The 21,480-nt window shown below is 42.4% G+C and overlaps 1 long non-coding RNA gene across 1 annotated transcript; it reads left to right on the top strand.

The window, feature by feature from the left end:
* Positions 1-14,546: 14,546 nt before the first annotated feature.
* Positions 14,547-21,203, top strand: LOC134807679 (uncharacterized). Its single transcript, XR_010148746.1, has 3 exons — positions 14,547-14,644; positions 18,832-18,946; positions 20,713-21,203. It is a non-coding gene; the product is annotated as an uncharacterized LOC134807679 (long non-coding RNA).
* The last annotated feature ends 277 nt before the right edge of the window (positions 21,204-21,480 follow it).

Below are 21,480 nucleotides of genomic sequence, written 5' to 3'. Positions count from 1 at the left end.
TCAAGTGTGAAAGTCAGTGTACACAATGGGAGGGTTTGTACCTTCTGAGGGCGAGAGGCGGGGAAGAGATGTGGACCAGACTTGGACTCCAGCCTGGGGAGTGGCAAGGAGGATGCCGGAGCGATTCAGGAGGTGGATGAACCAGGTGAGGGTGGGAGAGAGTGGGAAGTGGTCGTTAATTGAGGTGGATGAGTCCAGCAGCCCTCTGACGAGTGGACAGGAAGGTACTAGAAGGTAAAGACACCCATCAGGAATGAAGGAACCTGGTACAAAGTGAGAAAAGCTGGAATGGAGAAGGAACAAGACAAATAGGCTCTTGGAATGGTTCAGCTGCCTTGCTGAGAGTGGTCTGTGAAAGCGGGGATCTTACTGCAGTGAGGTTTCTCTTTTAAATAAGTCTGCTCCTTTTTTCTGTTACATCAAAAGAAGAAGAAAATTCCTCAAAACCTCCCAAAGACCACCACTGCTAACACTTTGGAAATATTTCCTTCAGATCATTTTTCCTACATCAATTTGTGTTTGGTTTTAACATGGTTCTAATCACACTGTGGATCCTGCTGCCTTTAACATCCTAGTGTGTATATTTCTCTGCATGTTAAATTTATCCTGGCTATGACAGATGTTCATGTTTTCATGTAGATTTACGTGAAGATGCTCACTTTGCCACTTTGTTTCTTGCTTCACAGTAAACTTTGAAAATGTTGCTCCGTTCCCTTCCTTCCCTCCCATACCCCCCTCACTCACTCACCTCGCTCACTCACCTGGCTCACCTCGCTCACCTCACACACTCACCTCACTCATCTCATTCACTCACCTCACTCACTCACCTCACTCATCTCATTCACTCACCTCACTCATCTCATTCACTCACCTCACTCACCTCACTCACCTCATTCACTCATCTACCTCATTCACTCACCTCACTCACCTCGCTCACTCACCTCATTCACTCACCTCGCTCACTCACCTCATTCACTCACCTCACTCACCTCACTCATCTCATTCACTCATCTACCTCATTCACTCACCTCACTCACCTCGCTCACTCACCTCATTCACTCACCTCACTCACCTCATTCACCCACCTCACTCACTCACCTCACTCATCTCATTCACTCATCTACCTCATTCACTCACCTCACTCACTCACCTCACTCACCTCACTCACTCACCTCACTCACTCACCTTGCTCACTCGCTCACTCACCTCACTCACCTCGCTCACTCACCTCACCTCGCTCACTCACCTCACCTCGCTCACTCACCTCACCTCGCTCACTCACCTCACTCGCTTGCTCACTCACCTCACTCACCTCACTCACTCACCTCACTCACCTCACTCACCTCGCTCACTCACCTCACTCGCTTGCTCACTCACCTCGCTCACTCACCTCACTCGCTTGCTCACTCACCTCGCTCACTCACCTCACTCACCTCACTCACCTCGCTCACTCACCTCACTCGCTTGCTCACTCACCTCACTCACTCACCTCACTCACCTCACTCACTCACTTCACTCACCTCGCTCACTCACTCACCTCACTCGCTAGCTCGCTCACTCACTCGCCCCTGACCTTCTTTCTTTCCTTCCTTCTTTTTTTTTTTTTGGAGATAGAGTTTCGCTCTTGTCACCCAGGCTGAAGAGCAGTGGCGCAATCTCGGCTCACTGCAACCTCCACCTCCCAGGTTCAAGCGATTCTCCTGCCTCAGCCTCCCGTGTAGCTGGGATTAGAGGCGCCCACCACCACGCCTGGCTAATTTTTGTATTTCTAGTAGAGACGGGGTTTCACCATGTTGGCAGGCTGGTCTCGAACTCCTGACCTCAGGTGATCTGCCCGCCTCAGCCTCCCAAAGTGCTACAGGCATGAGCCACCGCGCCCGGCCTCTTTCCTTCTTTCTTATAGTTCCTAGTTCTCTTCTTACTGCCTCCCTTCATTTCCAGGGTCATGAATAGACATTTTCTTTCAAATCAGCAAGTTTCTTTTTAAGACATACACCAGAGAATATCTCTAAGGCCTAAACTCTCAGAGGTTTCAAGTCACCTGCTGGGCAGAGGAAGGATTTCTGGTGATGGAGGCCTCACTCCAAGGGGCGAGGGACTGGCGGCTGATGACTCCAAGGCAGGGACACTTGTCAAGATGAAGAGGAGGGGAAGGTGAGACTGGGCCCAGGCAGATAAAGGTGTTTCCTGGATTTTTCAAGGCCATAGAGGCTCAGAAAGAGGGGACTATAACACATTCCATTTAGAGGGGGAAAAAAATGTATGGTGTATCAACTATGCCACTGGCCCACATTTGGGAGGAGTTTTAATATTAAAGAGCAGGGCCAGGCGCGGTGGCTCATGCCTGTAGCACTTTGGGAGGCTCACGCCTGTAATCCCAGCACTTTGGGAGGCCGAGGAGGGCGGATCACGAGGTCAGGAGATCGAGACCATCTTGGCCAACATGGTGAAACCCTGTCTCTACTAAAAATACAAAAATTAGCCGGGCATGGTGGCAGGTGCTAATCACAGCTACTTGGGAGGCTGAGGCGGGAGAATCGCTTGAACCTGGGAGGTGGAGGTTGCAGTGAGCTGAGACTGTGCCACTGCACTCCAGCCTGGTAACATAGCAAGACCCTGTCTCAAAAAAATAAAATAAAATAAAATAATATTAAAAAGCAGGAGTTCCCAACCCTGCTCTAAAATACCTGTAGGTCTATGGCCTGTTAGGAACAAAGCCACATAGCAGGAGGTGAACGGCAGGCAAGCAAGCAAAGCTTCATCTGTATTTACAGCCGCTCCCCATCACTCCCATTACTGCCTGAGCTCTGCCTCCTGTCAGAACTGCTGCAGCATTAGATTCTCATAGGAGCTTGAACCCTATTGTGAACTGCACATGCGAGGGATCCAGGTTGCTCCTTATGAGAATCTAATGCCTGACGATCTGTCACTGTCTCCCATCACCCACAGATGGGACCATCTAGTTGCAGGAAAACCAGCTGAGTGAGGATTCCCACTGATTCTATACTATGGTGAGTTGTATAATTATTTCCTTATATATTACAATGTAATAATAATAGAAATAAAGTGCACAATAAATGTAATGCACTTGAATCATCCCGAAACCATTCCACCCCCCCCAGCTGTGGAAAAATTATTTTCCACGAAACCAGTCCCTGGTGCCAAAAAGGTGGGGACCACTGGTATGGAGTGTTTCCAGTGAGGCTTCATAAGAACCAGTTTGTTCTTCCTTTGCTTCCTACCTAATAGGTACACACAGCCTATCTATCTCTCTCCCCCGCAACCCTGCGTCTCTCTCTCCCCACCGCAACCCTGCATCTCTCTCTATGTCTCTCTCTCACACACACACACTTTCTTTTTCTTTATCTCTGTGTGTGTGTCTCTCTCTCTGTTTCTCTCTCTCCTTGGCTCTCTTTCTCTCTCCTTTAACCCAGTGAAATTTCCAAAGGAGCCTTTGTTCAGTACACATGATAACAGGTTTCCTTTGTCCCATATGCCTGCCACTGTCCCCAGCCCTTGTATGTGTATTTCTCACAACACTTCCAGGAGGAAGATACCATCATTATGCACAGAAAGGATACCTCGCTTGTCCACAGTCACACAACCAGTCAGTGTCAGAGGCTGGATTAGAACTCAGATCACCCGCCTCCAAAGTCCATTCTTTTAACCACTGTGCCATACTATGATCTCGCTATATTATATTCTTTCAACTTCATAGTTTCCAAAGAGAAGATAGAATCACAGTGGGATTTTATTGCAGAGACAAACATTATGTTCAAAGTTCTTTTGACCTGAATGTAGATGATGTACCAAAGACTCACAATTTCTTGCAGTTCAGTCATTGGGTGACTGCTTTATCCAGCCAGGCAAGGAGTAACCCAGGAAAACGTTTTGCCTTTTCCTAAGCTGTCTGGAGAACAGCTAGGCCTTTGCTTTAACAGTGTAGCCTGGCCTTAGCGATGTTGAGGCTTTCTGTTCATCTGACCTCCATGACCAAGGGCCTCAGAGTGAGGACAATGTGTTCCACTGGCTTGATCTAATGAGAATATCATTGCCTGTGCCTGGTGTGTTGGGGCAGTCCACCCCCTCATCCCCCAGTGCCCCCATTCCTGTCTCTGTACTGACTAGCAGAGTAAGGAATCTATAGAGTACAGAACTCTATCTGGAAGACGAAATCGCCAGTGTTGATTTCTAAAGCTCCCTTTTGTGCAGCTTGCTTCTGTGAGGATCTTGAAAGACTTTCACTCTGCAGCAGCCAGGACTGGAGTCCACTCACCCCCACTAGCCACATGCTTCCTGCCCCAAATGTCAAGGTTTTCATTTGACCATGGTATAATGAGCTGTATAAAATTAAAAACAGCTAAATACCACCTTATTTACAGTAATTTTCTATTTTCTGTGCTCATCACCGAAACCTCTCCTTAACAACGCCAACCTCCAGATCATACCAATCACCACTGAGAAGCCCAATCACTACAACCACTAACCACAACATAAATCAACGTGAGGACCTGAGAGCTCGCTTGCTCCCACTCTGTCCCTAGCCCAGCCTGGTTTTTCCATCACATGCTTCTTAGGCAGCAGGGAGCTGAGGCAGGGGGAACATTTAGTTCCTTTTTCAAAGACTGGGGACACTTAAAAATATCTCCAAGTAAGCAACCAGCATTCAGAGGATGCTTATTTACACTTTGTAGGAGCCTGGTGTTGGGACTCTGGCTCCTAGATGGCCTCAAACCTGCCCTTGGGCTTGGCCGAGGCTGGTCTGGGAGTACCATTTGCAAATGGCTCTTGCTTCACAGTTGCATCTCCATCTGGGTAAACAACCTAGCGACAGCCCTGGCTCTTCTTAAGGCTGTCTGTTATGGACTGAACTGTGTCCCCCTCAGATTTACTTGTTAAAGTCCTGACCCCAGTACACCTCAGAATGTGACTGTATATAGAAATAGGGCATGTAAAGCAATCATGACCGTTAAGTAAGGTCATATGGATTGGCTCTAGTTCAAATGTGACTGGTATCATTCTAAGAAGAGGAAGAGACACCAGAGCTCACTCTCTTTCCACGCACACAATGGCCATGTGAGCACACTGTGAGAAGATGCCATCCGCAAGCCAAGAAGAGAGGCCTTGGGAGAAACCAAACCTGCTGACACCTTGATCTTGGACTTCCAGCCTCAAGAACTGTGAGAAAATAAATTTCTGCTGTTTATTCCACCCAATTTGTGGCATTTTGTTATGGCAGCCCAAGCCAACTAAGATACCATCCATGTAATTTCTTCTTGTATGGCAAGGTTTTAACATGAGACATGAATGAATCAATGGCCATTTCTATGCAGAAATTTAAAAACATTCTTGAGTTCTCATGGGGAGATTTAAATTCTCCATATATGAACCCCTCTAGCCTGTACTTTCTTATAGAAAAATTCTCTGTGAGATTGGAATTTTCCAGAAGTTAACCAAAAGGATCTTAATTTACACTCTATCTCCTATTCCTCACATTCCTAGTACTGTTAATTACTCTCCTTCCTCAACCTCTGCTCCATCCCTTTGGCAAGCCCATGCATTTAGTAGATGTTTATTGAGTGCTTCTCTAGGCCAGCTTAGGCTTTAGGCACTGGAGGTACGGGAATGAAGAAAACAGATAAGGCACGTGCTCTCATGTGGCTTCCATCCTAGCAGAGGAAAACAGAAATAAAAATAAATAAATAAATAAATAAGGACTATGTCAGATAGTGAAAAGTTATTCAGGAATTTTAAATACAGCAATGCAAGAATGACTGAGAGCCTGCTTTGGTTAGGCAGACAGGAACTCTGTCCTTTCCAACTAAAAACCATTCTACTCCCTCTTCTCTTCTTTCCATCACCATAACTACCCCTTGAGTGCAAGCTCCTGGGCTGGGCTCCTGCAAAAGCATTCTAATTGACCTCTCTGCCACCTCCTTTGCACCACTGCAGTTCATTTTCCACATAGCAGCTAGGGAAATACGTAAAAAACAAAGTTGGTTTTCATTATTCACAATAGCTGTGTTCTATAAAGTTGATTCAAACCCTGAATTCTGGAATACTGAAGCATTGCTCCTAGGGGAAACACAAGGTTAGGTTCCTATGAGCCTCTGATCACCCATCAGTACATAACTTTGTTTTATGTGTATTTCTGTGTAAAGACACCTCATTTAATATGTATTGTTGACTCATTAACATTGAATTCATGGCTAACAGCACAATAACTCGTGCCTGAGCAAAACTTATCTGACATACATATTTTCTACTTAAGGCACTTTCTGACCTTCCTGTGCTTATGAACACTAGACAGCACTTCAGCACTAGTCTGCAGTGGGGGCAGGAAAAGTGGACATTTTAAGCAACAGAATCACCAACAAAGAGCCAAGAAAAAATGTAAAATAAGATGGCACTAAATAGACCACAAAAAGGTCACTTGTTTATAGTATGAGAGCTGAAACAAGAAGAGAGCATGTCACTTTGACCTCAGCTAGCAACCCGCAGGTTAGGTGACTCACATTTTTTGCTTTGCTCATGTCTGTGAATGACTGCAAACTTGTCACCCAGTATTGGGCTTGGGGTAATATACAGGTATTCCTATGGTTTAAATGTATCCCTTCCAAAATTCAGGTGTTGCCAGTGTGACAGTATTGAGAGATGAGGGCTCTAAGAGGTGATTAGGACATGCAGGCTCCTCCCTCTTGAATGGGATTAAGGTCCTTATAAAATAAGCTTCACACAGTGTTAGCTCACTTGCCCTTCAGCCTTCTGCCATGTGAAGACACAGCATTCCTTCCCTCTGGAGGACACAGCAACAAGGCACCATCTTGGAAACAGAGAGAAGCCTTTGCCAGACAACCAAACCCGTTGGTGCTTTTATCTTGGACTTCCCAGCCGCCAGAACTGTGAGAAAATAGCTTTCTGTTCTTTATAAGCTAGCTACTCGGTCTCAGCCATTTTGTTTTAGTAGCACAAACGGACTATTTTTGGTATTATCTCAGGAATATTTCTCTGTATTCCATCAGCAAGCTACACATGCTTCATGGGAGTTGATACGCATAGGAATAATAGACTCACGGTAGCAAACATTCAGTATCTGTTAAGTAAATGACTGAATGCATTAGTAAAATTTCAAGTGCTGCTTTTCTTTAAGTTAGGAACTGTTTCATTACATTGAAATCTCCAGCGACTAGCACAATACCTATTGTAGATATCTAAGTTATGTTTGATGAATGAATGAATGGTCATAAATTTTGAATATTAAATTAGACATAATAAGAACAGTTTATGAACTCTAAAGCTTTTGAAAGTGCCCAGATAGTCTCTTCAGAATCACCACAAAATTATTTATCAACCTCTTAATCCATAATTAAACGTGCTATACCTCTATTTTTTGAAAAATTACTTCTTCAATATTTTTTTTTATTACTGTGACTATGAAAAGATTACTCAACTCTATTGATTGCCAATATAGAATAGTTCAGCTACATGATGATTTAATAAGGGTTTTATAGACTGGGAACTCAATTCTCATCTATGTACGATATTGTGTTCATGAGAAAAATGGATTCCAAGGTCTAAAACAGACTTTATCTAATGCTTTCTGAAAATACAATTCATTTAATAATATAGACACTTAAATGGATTTTATTTATTCTCAAATACATGGCATAACCTCAAATCTCAAAAAAGGTCATGGGGTGTCAGACCTCAGTATGATTTTCTGTCATATTTAAGTCAAGTGGCTTTTTTTCTTCCAAATTGCTCACCCCTACAACCATTCTTTTATACTTGTTGAATATAGATTTAATTATTGTCATATGCAGTGAGTCTCTGCTTTTTATCAAGTTTCCCATTCCTGGAAAGTTTATGACACAGTGAATTGACTCAAAGTAGATTATATTTTACCTTAGGAACAACAATAGAATTGAAGAGTTTTGTTCTTGATTTAACATCAAATAAATTTTAGATACAGCCATAATATGTCACAAAGGCAAAAACACAACAGTTTTAAACCTCTATAATCAATTACAAGAGTAAAATTAATGTCCAAGCCATTTAAAATGGGGTTAAGTTGATTATATGTTTTATAATAAAAAGGGCTCTGTGTCTATGTGTGTGTGTGTCTATAAAATACAAATTTTCCTTGTTTTTCCACCTCTTCCTTGACGGTCCATTCTATACACTGGCACCAGATTAATCTTTTACAGGTGAGACTCCAAGTTCACAAACCTTCCCCAGCTCACCTTCATTCACAGGGCCAAGTTGGAACCCTTAGCATAAAAGTTCCCCTCACAAGAGCCTCAGCTCCCTCCACACTTCTCCAACTCCTTCTAAATCCTCGCCTGCTGCTTAGCAAACTAGTTAACAGCTCCTGGCCCTTCACATGCATCCCCTCTCTTTCCCTGCCTTGATTCCTTGGTTCTCCTATCTGCTTAACCCCTGACCACCTCTCCACCACAGCAAATCCTGCTCGTCCTTCAAGACTCTGCCCAAGTCCTCTTAGGCCTCGCACACCATCCCTCTAGGCAAAAGGACTCCCCCTGCCCGACCCTAGAACACAGATTCAGCAGGGCATCATGGCTTGTGCTACCCAGGCTGGCTGGCTGAATCCCTCTGCCACTGTACTTCAGGAAGAAAGGGAGAGAAAACAAATTTACTGAGGACCTCCTATGTGTCAGGTACCCAGCCGAGCATTTTTATAAATGTTCTCTCACTCCTTACCAGGTAGGTACTGGCATTTTCATTTTGACAGCTGGGAACACAGAGAATAAATAACTTGTTGAAGTAACTCAGCTGAAAAGTGATAGGACCAGAATATAAGCCTGGAAAGGACACGGGAAGGATATAAAACTAAAAATCAGGAGATCTTCAATTTAATTAACCTTTCTGAATCTCATTTTTTTTTTCTCATTAGCGGAAATGGCTAACAAAACCTACCTCACGGAAATGTGCAAATTAACTGAGGACATTAGTTTGAAAGGCTTTATCAGCTGTGGAGGTTTCTTTTCTCTTGGTGCCTAGCACACTCCAATGCTTAATAAATATTTGTTACTAGATTGATTTCTACGTCTTCTCTTAAAAGCTGCACTATCTGTTAGTCTCCCATGCCACGTCTCCCTGCTCTTAGCTGGTTACGATAATATTCGTGTACCCAACTTTGAAAAAGAAATCATGCCATGATTTGCTGAGAACCATTTCCAGGTCCAGCATGATGAGAGAGTCAACACTTACCTGCACACATTTGCAAATATTGCGTAATGTGCTCAGGAGAGAGAATTCCTCCCAGTATTTTTGTAACCTGTGTTCGGTGGTGCTAACTAATTCTAATGTGTAACATCAGTTTGCTTCTCCCCCTTGAAAGATAGCAACTGTCAATAATCATCACCGTGTCTCCCACTTGCAGAGCTCACTTAAACCGTCTAAAAACCCTTGATAGGGAGTGATATCAGCCTTTTCCCTCTGGACCAAGCTACCTAAGGAAAGCAGTATTGGTCTCATGCTAAGTCATTTGTTTTTGCTAAGAGTTCTATTGTTCCTTCACACGATAGTGATAACTGAGTTTTGGCTTCTAACTTATCTTTCCATGCCTTCTGAGTATTTGCACACTATATTTGGCATATTTCATGGTCTGTGCTTCTGTTCTTTATTTCGATTTTCAGTTTCCTCCTTCGCCCCTCCTCCTTTCCATGATTACCCAGCTGAGCTCCATGCAAACATGTCTTCTCTATTTATTCACATCACAATATCATTTTGACCCTCAGCTTTCCTATTTCATGTTTCAGAAATTTTCCCAAACAGTACTCCCTTGCCCTGGTGTAATTAGAGCTCCTATCTCTGAACCTCTAGAGTTACAACTTGCCCTGATCCACAGTTTCTTTCCTGCTTGTGAATTTCCTTTCCTCTAAGTAGTAAAATTAGTAACTCTTTGCATTTCTTAATTGTAGTTTCAACAGCTTGGATTCTTTTTGTAGGAAACTTGCTTACTCTTTGGAGCTCCTTTTCCACCACAACTAGGCCGTACAAAAGCAAAGTTATTTTTAAGATGGAGTGGTCCTCAAAAATAGGCACCAACCAGTGCTTTTGTACATAAAGTCAATAACTCCTAGATATAGATTTTCTTTCTCTACCGTATGCCCCTGTTCTATACAATTACCCAGTGATCAAAACAGAAACCTTAGCCAAACAAACGCATCCTATGGTGTGCAATGCTTTTCCTTTCTTATCCAATATACAAGGCTTTTTCACTCTGCCTAGTTCAACTCTTCATAAATATTAATCGGTCCCATTGATTCATCTTTCCATTTTACAGCCATTAATAGACACCTCTCTGGATGGACATCACATAGTTTATCCACTTTAACCAGGCTGATCGATTCTCTTTTCTGAAGAACGCTTGCTTTAGAGAAGTCAGGGAAACCAATTTCTCTTCTTGCTTTCTTTTACCAGTCTTCTGAAGAAGAGCCAAAGGTGAGAGGCGCTCTAACCCATGAGGCTTTTTTTTCCCCTTCCTTTCTGTCCTCACTCACAGCACCTCTTTCTTTGCCTCAAAGCGCTCCCGCCACATCTGTGCCCCAATACCACTTGTTACTTAGCATCCATGCCAGCTGGCTGCCGTGGCCACACTTACAGGTGGTGTGGGTGGGCACTGTTCTCGGTCCACACATCCTCCCCAAGAACCCTGTTGAGTGGAGATGTGACACGGCCAGGGGTCACTTAAAGATTGTTCACAGGCTGCTAACAGGCTGGGGGAACAGTGGGTCCGAGTCAGAGCTGCTCTTGCCGTGGGTGATGGCTGGTCTTCTTTGGTTAAGCTGACCCAGCACTGCTCAGCCAAGTCTCTCATGGTCGAGTGTTATTTCTTCCAGGCAGTGGCCCAAACAAACATTCTTGGAAGGCCACTTTCCTTTGTTAACTTTATTAACAGATAAGTCTCTAGTATGAAAGAGTTCTGGGGCCACCTGAGGCGTAGGGACAGTTTCTGTCCTGCTTGAGAATAATCCCTTCGGGAGATCATTCGCTTAACGGCCAGAGCCTTGTGTGAGCCTGAGAGGTAATTAGGTTATAGGTGCCGAGCAGATCCGCTTGTACCAGCTGTTCTGGAAGAGAAAGCAGATGTGTGAATGGAAGAAAGAGATGCATCCGAGGTTACAGAATGAAGGTCAGCGGGAAAGATGAGAATTCAGGATTCTCACTGATAGTTAGAGGTTTGTTTGTTTTTAATTCCCAGAAGAATCATGAATAATGGATAGTAATAATAATACTTGACCCATGCACACTCTTTTATATACTAGACACTGTTCTAGTGGTTTAAATGTATTCACTTATTTGATCTTCATACCACCCATAAAAGTCCCCATTTAACAGATGAGGGAAAAGGACACCCACAAGTTCAGTAAGGTGGCCAGGGTCACACAGGGAGAAGGATGTAGGACCAGGACTCAAACCCTGGCAGTCAGGACCCATAGCCTTAACTGTGTGTGTGTGCACACGTGTGTGAGAGAAAGAGACAGTGGGGTATGTTTCAAAGACAGACATGGAGGTGGTGCTAAGCATATGGTTCATATGAGTCCCCTCCAAAGACTATTTCCAGACTAAATAATGGCTCCAAAAGCTGACATTTACTGAGCGCCTATTAAATCTTCTCGAATTCTTACAATAATTCAGCAAGAATGTTCAGTTTTGAGGTGAGAAAACAGAGATTCAGAGAAGCGAAGTGAATTGGCCAAGATTACCCAGATAGTAAGGCAGATGGCGGACCAAGACTTGAGTCCAGAGGCCAAGCTCTTTGTGGCCCACCTTGTCTGGAGAGGGCCCCCTCACCTTGTCAAGTGTATGAGTCAATCAGACTATGAAGTAGCTCACAGAACTCTTTCATAAATTTGTTTGCATTTTCATTACACATATTATCCAAAAGAATCTTGTATCCTATGTCATCTGGCTGATAAATTTCTGATCTCACTCTATGGATCACTGGAAGAAGAGAATGGACTCCTCCTTGCTGACCATTTTTATGTGGAATATCAAACCAATATTGTGGATTCATCGACATGCATATACTTCAGAACTAAAGAGAGAGCACAGTGATAGTCCCTGAATGTTTGCCCTAAGGAAGGAGCTTCCCCAAAATACAAGGCAAGAAGATGCTACACGGGTCTTTCCACTCCACAATTTCACTTAGGATCTGATTGTTTTTGCATTTTCCCTTTCGAAGAATTTTGTAACTAGCCAGAAAGTAAGAATGTCACCTCCGTCCTAATCTGGACATGAGCTAGGATCTAAACTTAATGGGCAAACTCATGTGTGGCTTCGGGCAGCATCATTTTGCATGGGGTTTTGTCTGAAGGTGGATGAAGATGCAGGTAGCTGAGGGGGACACTAACATGGGGAGGCCAGTGTGGTGTCTGTTAGAAACTGGTCTGTAGCCCAGCGTGGTCCCCAGGCCAGAGGATCTGCAGGCAAGACTGTAGGTGCTGATTTATGAGGGGCTCTGGGAGAAGGGGCCAGGAGCAGTTCTGCTTTGGAGGAGTTGCACAGGGTGGAAGAGAGGTCTATTACCCCAAATCAGGGAGGACCTAGATGTTCTCACTGAGGAGTAGGGGCCAACTGTAGCCATCAGCTGGGTGGGGACCGGGCAGCTGAGCAGAACAAAGGAAGGACTGTTTGTGAGTACCTGTGAGACACCCCTCAGGGTCCACAGAAAGTCTTGGAGAGGGGTGCCCTCCTGTACTGGGAGCGCTGCAGAGATCAGAGCCTGTGAAATCTGGATCGTTGCTATTAGTGTGACTCATTAGTATCCACAGACTCCCAGCTGTGGGGATATATGGTTTATAAGAGCAACACCCATAAGAGTGGGGAGTGGGGTGGTCCATGAATACAGGTGTGATGGGTTCTGTACTACCAGGCAGCCTGTGAAAAGGAGGTAGGGTCATATTTGTGCTTGGGGTATAGGCAGGTGATAAGTGAATAGATAAATAGTTCTCTTGAAAAGATCTCTCAGGTAGGGCCTTGAGTTTCAGGGTCACAAATATGATCCAAGTTGCAAGATCTCAGAGTATGGAATTCTGAGACTCTTGGACTTAGAAACAAAAACACATAAACAGGAAGATCTGGAAGCAGTGGAAGAACCTGGAAAAGCCCATCTGTCCAGAGGCTGTCAACAGTGGGCACAGCAAAGGGCACATTCACATTGGCAGGTGCACAGCATGGACTAAGCCCAGGGAGTTTCCGGAGGTGTGGGGTGCCTAGGTATCCAGTCATGTTCACAGGCAACCACATACAGACACATTTCGAGGGCAGGTGGGGCTCAGTCTCCAGGATTTCCAACTTACCTGACACTATCCCCCAATTCCCAAGCAGGTGTTTGAGCCAGACCCCCATGCAAGCAGGGACAGGACCCTCCCGGTGCCTTCACTAGTTTTGGGAGGCCACCAGCAGTGCTGGGTGCAGTCCACAAATCTGCTGAGTCTTTCATCTTCATATTGTGTCTCGGTACTTTTAATTAAAGGATCCCAGAAAGCCGACTCCTAAAGGAGGCTGGTGTTGAGCCAGGCCCTTATATAACACACCTACTTGCTATAAACAAGAGCACCAGAGAAAGGTTTCCAACTGGATTGAAGGTGTTCCCCCTGTTGTCTGCAGTTTGGACAACTTCAAGGCTGTAAAGATGAGACTACCCCACATGTATTATTGTCCTTACATGTTCTCTCCCTTTTTCTTCTCTCCCTTCTAACTCAACCTTCAACTCCCTATCGTGGAAGGCAATATAGTTGTTGTGTGTGTGCATGTGTGTGTGTGCCTGCGTGCATGCATGTATGTGTGAATGTGTGCGTGTGCGTGTGTGTTTCTCAGCATAATCCGCTTTAGCAGGCTGCTAGATCTGACCAGTAGCAGCAGCTGTGGCAGCTGCAGCAGTGGCTGATTGCTCTGGAAGGGCATGGATAAGCCTGTTTGATGGAACCAAGAAGGAAGGCATTTAAAACCTTCATGTCTTTCTACTGCTCTTTGCAAGCCCTCATTAGCTTCACTAGAGGGAAAACTTGTCTTGTAGGGTTCAGTCGCTGTCTTCCTCTGGGCACACAGCACAATCAGGAGGGATTTCCATTCAAAATAAAGGAGGTGGAGTTGGAGTTTTAAAAAGAGAGAAAGAGAGAAGAGCATACTCTCTCTCATCTGCTGAAACTCACTGAGCCAGGTGACCTCCTGAAAAGGTAGGAAGACATTGGTTTTGTCTCCTGCTCCCTCTTGGCCCTCTGACTCTGAGACCCACAGGCGGTCCCAGTCAGCAAACGGGGTTTCTGGTCCTGTATGAGTGCGCTTTGTTTTCCGAGGGAGTCTGAATACTACCCATCCAACCTTCTATATCGTCTTTTTCCCTGACGTGGAAAGATTACAGTTCCCAGATAGATGGCTGGAAATTGCTTCAGGGAGAGGGTAGAGTGGTGACTGGTGGGAATAAAGGATTCTGGATGGGAAGCCCCAGAGGAAGCCACTGACCGCAGTGCATGCTGGGGGTTGTAGTTCTCGTGTACTCCACGGGTCAGCAAGTCAGAGAAGCAGGCAGAGGAACCAGCTCAGTAAAACCCGAGCTCTGTGAGATGAATGCTTGCTGGGCCAGCCGAGCCTGCCTGCTGAAGACATAAGAAAGGTATTCAGTCTCCTTATCCACGTTTATATTTTGCTACTTGATCTGTTAAGAAATGAGTTAAATGTTTTAAAGTTTCCCATTGCTTTTTTTTCCCTGTCAATCCCTTACACTTTGAACAAGTTTTCCTTTATATATGACCTGGCTACATTATTCAGGGCTTAATATGTATGATGGAAGATCATATCCTTTGTCAACAAAATATTACCTTCTCTGACCCACGAATTCTTCCAGTCTTGAATTTTAATTGGACTGACAATCATTTCGTGATATTTTTCTTTTTGCTGTGTTTTCTGGGTCAGTCTTTTAATTTTTATGAGTTAGTATGCCTCTTGAAGACAGCATAAAGTTGAATTTTCTAGGAAAACATAAATTAACTCAATAAGTAGATTCCCTGATAAATCAGTAAGTATAGCAGATACTAAATAAGTTGTCAAAGGCTGCATTCAATAAAGTCAGGCGGCTCAGATGGGTGTGTAGTTTGTTTATGGGTGAGTTTTTTCAAACCTTCAACAAAAAGTTAATTCCCATTCTAAACAAATTATTGCAGAACACAGCAATATATGTAAATCTTTCCAAATCTACTTATAAATTCCAAATTAACTTATAAACTTGTAATCTTGTTAACAAGTCTGATGAACCTAGGACAAAGGAGGCAACTGACACCAATATAGCTTACAAGTATGGAGAAAAAGCTTTAAAATGTTTTAGCAAATCAAATCCAGCAATATATTAGAAGAAGACTATATCATACCAAGGATATTTGATTACTAAAATGCAAGGATGGATCAATGTGAGAAAACTAATAATACAAAGTATCACACAGAAAGGTTTGAGAAAGGAAAAATGATTATCGCAATAAATACTAAAAAGGCATGTGGTAAAATTCAACATTCATTCCCAATAAGACCTATTAATTAACAAATACCCACCATCATAGTTAACAATGAAATAATAAAGATGTTCTCATTAAAATCAGGAAACAGTTGAGGATGTTAATTACCACAAATGTTGGTAAACATTTTCCTAGAAATTCCCATTATAAGACATACAGAAAAACAGTAAAAACATCAAAAAGGATAAAATTATTACTTGTAAGTTATATGATTAGTCTGTCCAAAGAAACTTGAGTAACCTAATCACTTTATATGCATCCTATGAAGCAAGTATCGTATCACCCCCATTGTACAAATGAGGACACCAAGGCCCAATGTCACACACCTAGTAATAGGACTGGCGTTTGAATCCAGGTAATCTGACTCCAAAACCCTTTCTCCTAACCACCTGTGTTACACTGTCTTTCCTTGTTTCACTCCATAAAGTTTAGCTATCATTATTATAGCAATATAAGAAATACTTTTCCTACACACCACTAATAACCAACTAACAACACATTTAAAAGAGTATTTAAATTTAAAATAACAAAACAATATAAAATTCATACAAATAAACCTAACAAGAAAAGTGCACTCAAAGAAAAGTTAAAAATTTAATGAGGGGCAGAAAAGAATATTTGAACAAATAAAAAGATGTATAATTTCCTGGATAGGAGGACAAATAATGGGAAGGTGTAAACTTTTTGGAGATAATTTACACATTTAATGCAATTCCAATTCAAAATCTGAAGAGATTTTATTTGTTTGGAATTCAGTGAAATGATACATATATTTTATTTGCAAGAAAAAATGAGAACAACCAAAATTGTTTGGAAAAGCAGAATAAGGAAAAATGACTCACGTTGAAAAAAATCGAAATGCTTTATAGAGCTATAATAATTTAAATTGTACAATTCTATACCTAGCCATATCAATGGAATAAAATATAAAGTCCAGAAATAGATACAAATATAGATAGTATACAATAGAGACATTACCTCAAAAAAAGGAAGGGAAGATAAGTCATTTAATAAAAAGTGTTCTAAAAATAAATGCAAAGAAGGTATCACAAAATAAACAAATGATTGATTTGCCTCTGCACATATTTTAAAATACGTCAAAAAATAGCAACAAGTTAAGAAAAAAAGATAAACTGGGAAAATACTTTCACAACATATTCCAAAGATATCCTTAAAATATAAAGAATTGTTAAAATTAACAAGAATAACTAGGAAGAACAAGAAGAAGAAGCAGAAGCAGCAGTAGCAGCAATTAAAAGGTAAAAATTAATGTGGTCAATAAACACAAGGAAAAGTGCTTACTTTACCAGTAATCAAAGACAAGCTGATTAAAATATTTTATATGTAAAATGACAACTATATACATGTATTTTAATCACCGGGTATTTTATCAGCAAGAACCAGTTTAAAAATATGCTGGAAAATTTACTCTCAATAGCAACTAAAGCCATAAATTACCAAGTTACAATACTATAAAAATACATTCTTTGAATTTTCTAACACATGCACAGATTTGATTAAATGAAGATCTATATCATGATTCTGAATGGGAATGTTGAACATTGTAAAGATGTAAATTCTACAAATTATTGCAAGAAATGTATCTTAACATTGTGGACGCATCTTACAAGCATAAGGCCAGCAAAAGAATCCAGTAACTAAAGTTTCCGCTTTTTGCAAGTTGCCGTTTATATAAAGTTTAAGACCAAGCAAAACGAATCTATGGCAATTGGCGCCATGAGATTGTGACCTCTGGAGCAGAATCAATGTCCAAGATAGGGACACAGGGTAGATGCTGGGTGGGGTCACCTTCGTTGCTTCCCTTGGGTGATGGATACCTGGGTGTGCTCAGTAAATCCAATGAGATGTCTGCTTATGATTTGGGCACTTTTCTGTATAAATGTTACATTTCAATAAAAGGTTACTTTAAAAAAAGGAAAAAGCATGAACTTAGGTTCTTATGCCATACTGTATAATTATAAAACTTCTAGCGAAAGGTAAGTGTTAAACATAAACATTAAGTAATAAAATATGAGAGTATGTGCTCTGAGAGAGCAAGCTCTTTTTTAAAACAGTTTGCTCACTGTTTTATTCCCAGCCCGTGGAATAAAACCTGGTTCCAACAGTGCTTAATATTTATTGAGTGGATGAATTAGAAGAAAATGCCAGTGAAAAGTTAACTGGCATTGGGTTGAGAAAGGGCATTCTAAATATAAACATAATGGGAAATAAAACATATATTAAAATACTGGCATACTTAGCTGCCAAACATTTAAAACTTCTGTAAGTAAAATACATAAAGAGCATAAACAAAATTAAGGTAGAAAAACAAACTGGCAAAATATTTTTAATAAATAAGACACTGAAAATTAATATTTTTAACAGGTTAAGCACTTAACGGTTAATAAGGAAAACACTAACATTCCTAGGGAAAATGGGTAAAAGCAAATGGACAATTTGCAAAAAAATACAAATGGCCAAAAAACACATGAAAAGATGTTTGAGATGATTAATAACCAAAGAAATGCAAATTAAAACAGCAAAATACCAAAGTTTTTGGTTTGCCTATCACATTTTTCCTTCACTTACTCAACAAATATATTTTTGAGTGGCTATTACATCAGGCATGCCTGGGGATTCCATAGAAAAAGAAATCCGCTAGGCCCCCACCCCTCAGGGAGCTTACATTCTGGAGAGGAACATAATAGACAATAAACAAATTATTGGGCACATATTTAGTGTGTCAAGTGGTGATAATTACTATGGGGTTGGAAGGGGGAGTGTAAGTTCATGGATTGTAACAAATATACCACTCTGGAGTGTGGGATGTTGACAGTGGGGGAGGCTGTGTGTGGTGGGGGGGCATATGGGAATTCTATACTTTCCCCTCAGTTTTACCATAAACCTAAAACTGTTCTAAAAACAGTCTATTAAGGAAAGAAGCAAGAAAGAAATAGGAAGTGAGCGAGAGAGAGAGAAAAGAAAAAGAAAGAGAGAGGAAGGAAGGAAGGACGGAAGGAGAAAGAAAGAGAAGAAAGGAAAAAGGAAAGGAAGGAAGAAGAGAGGGAAGGAAGGAGAAAAAAAGAAGGAAAGAGAAAGACAAAAGAGAGAAAAAGTGAAAGAGGGAGGGAAGGAAGAGAAGAAAAAGGAAAGACAGAAAGAAGGAAAGAAAGAAAGGAAAGACAGAAAAAAAAGAAAGGAAACAGGCAAGCAGAGTAAGAGATAGGGACGTGGGGCTGGCGGTTGGGAGACAGGGATGCGGGGCTGGCGGTGATGGTTGCTACTTTTTATGGAGGGTTTTTGAAGGCGTCTCTCATAAGATGGCATTTGAGCAGAGACCTGAGGAAGTGAAAGATGGAGGGCTGAAGCTTCCAGGTAGAGGAACAAGCAAAGACCCCGAGCAGGATCAGGTTTGATGTCTTCAAGTAATATCCAGGATGGGATGAGGCTGCAGGGGAGTGAGCAAGGTGTAGACAGGTAGAAGGTGAGGTTGGAGGAGTGGATGGACGGGGAGGAATCATCCCACAGGGCCTTGTACGCACTGCAAAAACTTTAGTCTTCTGCTCTAAGAAATTAAGTCCGTTAATTAAAAACAAATGAACAGAAACAACTTTGGCTTTTACTCTGAATGAGAATCCACTTAGGGGTTTTGAGCAGAGGTGAGACATGATCTAACTTACATTGCAAGATGGTCTCTCTGGCAGCTGTGTTGGGAACAGACTGTAGGGGCAAGCGTGGGCACTTGGAGGGCAGGGAGGGGGCCACCACTGTAGTCACCCAGGCAGAGAGGTGGTGACAGACGAGGTGTCAATCGTGGAGGTGCTAAGAAGTGGTCACTTCATCTGTATATACAAAGGAGAGCCAAATAGATTTACAGAGCATAGCAGGGAAGAATCAAGAGTGACTCCAAGGTTTGGGGCAGGGGCATAGGGTAGAACCAATGGATTGTTGGGGATCATCCTACTGGAGACAAAGAATGGTTGGAGTACTGGGGAGTGAGTTAAAAAGAGAAGAGGCAGTGGCTGGAGAACGGGAGGCTTGACGTTGAGATTATGGAGGAGATGCAACTACTGGGAATGATAACACCAAGGGTGGAACCCTGCGAGTAGGTAGCTGTGTGGGGTGGAGTCAGTGGTGGGGTGGAGAGCAACGGCATTGGAGAAGAGGGCAAGGAACTGGGAGTCCAGAGAGGGAACAAGTGAAGACTCAATGTGGGTATTGATGTCACCAAGAATTATGACATGAGTTGTGTTAGAGACAGGGAACGTGAGCCATACACTGAAATCCTTAATAAATGAAGAGAGGTGTCACAGGGAGAAGTAGGTGATTGAAGCCAGGAGGGGTAGCCCATGTTCTGCAACAGGAGTTTCAAAGTTAGGGGTATTTAGAGAGGGTGAAGGGAGAATGGTTTGGAAGCATTGATGGGGAAGAGGAAGCATACATCCACCACTCCAGATCAAGTAATTCAAGATATGTGGAGAAAAATGAGCTATGATGTTAAAACGCTGCAGGGAACATGGTGTCATCAGGGGAGAGCCAAGTTCTAATTAGAGCAAGAAGTTGAGAGGAGTGACCAAGTAGGAGGTTGAGGATATAGGGGATTCAGCTGATGACTGACTAGAAGTCTTCAAAAGTGGGGAGGAGTAGACGGTGCATCCAGGTTGGATGAGTTGTGTGGGAATGTGTCTGGGTGAGGTGAGATAATCTGGGAGTTTGTGGTGAAGGGTGAGATGGGAGTGGTTCTGTGGGTCAATAAGGCAGATTGCAGTGATGGATTGTTGGCCAGAGGTTTGGGGTGCTGGGAAGGGGGAGTTATGAGGGCCTTTCCAGAAGCACTCAGATCTCTGCCATTCCTCCTTGCTCCTGCTCATGGATGTGTGGAAGAAACACATGGGGAAACACACGGAGCACTGCCCTGCATCAACCCTGTGGGAGAGGGGTGGACGACGGGGAGGGTCAACCTTACCTGGAGCCTACAGAGCTCTGGGGCTCCTCTTCTCTAGCGGAGGAACCAAGAAACTCGAGCAATGCTGGGAAGGGTTCAGGAAATCCAGCCCTCCCATCCACAACTTGTGGGAGTGTAACTTGGGAGTTTGTTTTTGGAAAAAAAAATTAAAATATTTAATGAGAACCTTAAAATTGTGCTGATCCTTTGTTTTTATAATTTCTCTTCTAGGAAAGTGTGGTAGAGACATAATCAAAGATTCAGACAAAGATATAACTACAGAATGCACATGACGGTTTTGTTAATACACCAAAATGAAAAAAATTAAATAATGGACTCGCCCAATAAACTGTGACCATCTATAGTTTGGAATAACATGAAGATTGTTAAAAACTATGTTTACAAGAATGGCAATAACAGAGAAACACTTGCTATATAATTTTCACAATAACAAGGTGTAGAAATACTATATATATATATATAATAAAATTCAAATTTTTAAGAGAAATTAAAATGTATAGAAAACATTGGAACAGGATACACTTAATAATTTTTTTTCAGCATGGTAGAATTGTGGGTGATTTTTGTTCCCTTTATATTTTTTAATACTTTGTACTTTTTAATGACAAATGTATATACTACCATTTAATGATAAAAATATATTTTTAAAATACTGGATAAGAATTATTCAAATAAATGCCTTATTTAAAAGTTAAATTGCAGACCAAGTGCAGTGGCTCACGCCTGTAATCCCAACACTCTGAGAGGCCAAGGTAGGAGGACTGTTTGAGGCCAGGAGTTTGAGACCACCTTGGGCAACAGAGCAAGACCCTGTCTTAGCTGGGCATGGTAGTATGAGCCTCCAGTCCTGGCTACTCAGGAGGTTGAGGCAGGGGGATTGATTGAGCCCAAGAGGTCAAGGGTGCAGTGAGCTATGATTGTGCCACTTGCACCCCAGCCTGGGCAACAGAGCAAGACCGTCTCTACAAATAAATAAGT

The sequence above is a fragment of the Pan troglodytes genome, chromosome 1 (assembly GCF_028858775.2).
Source record: "Pan troglodytes isolate AG18354 chromosome 1, NHGRI_mPanTro3-v2.0_pri, whole genome shotgun sequence".
Taxonomy (NCBI): domain Eukaryota; kingdom Metazoa; phylum Chordata; class Mammalia; order Primates; family Hominidae; genus Pan; species Pan troglodytes.
This window is presented reverse-complemented; position numbering and strand designations above follow the sequence as displayed.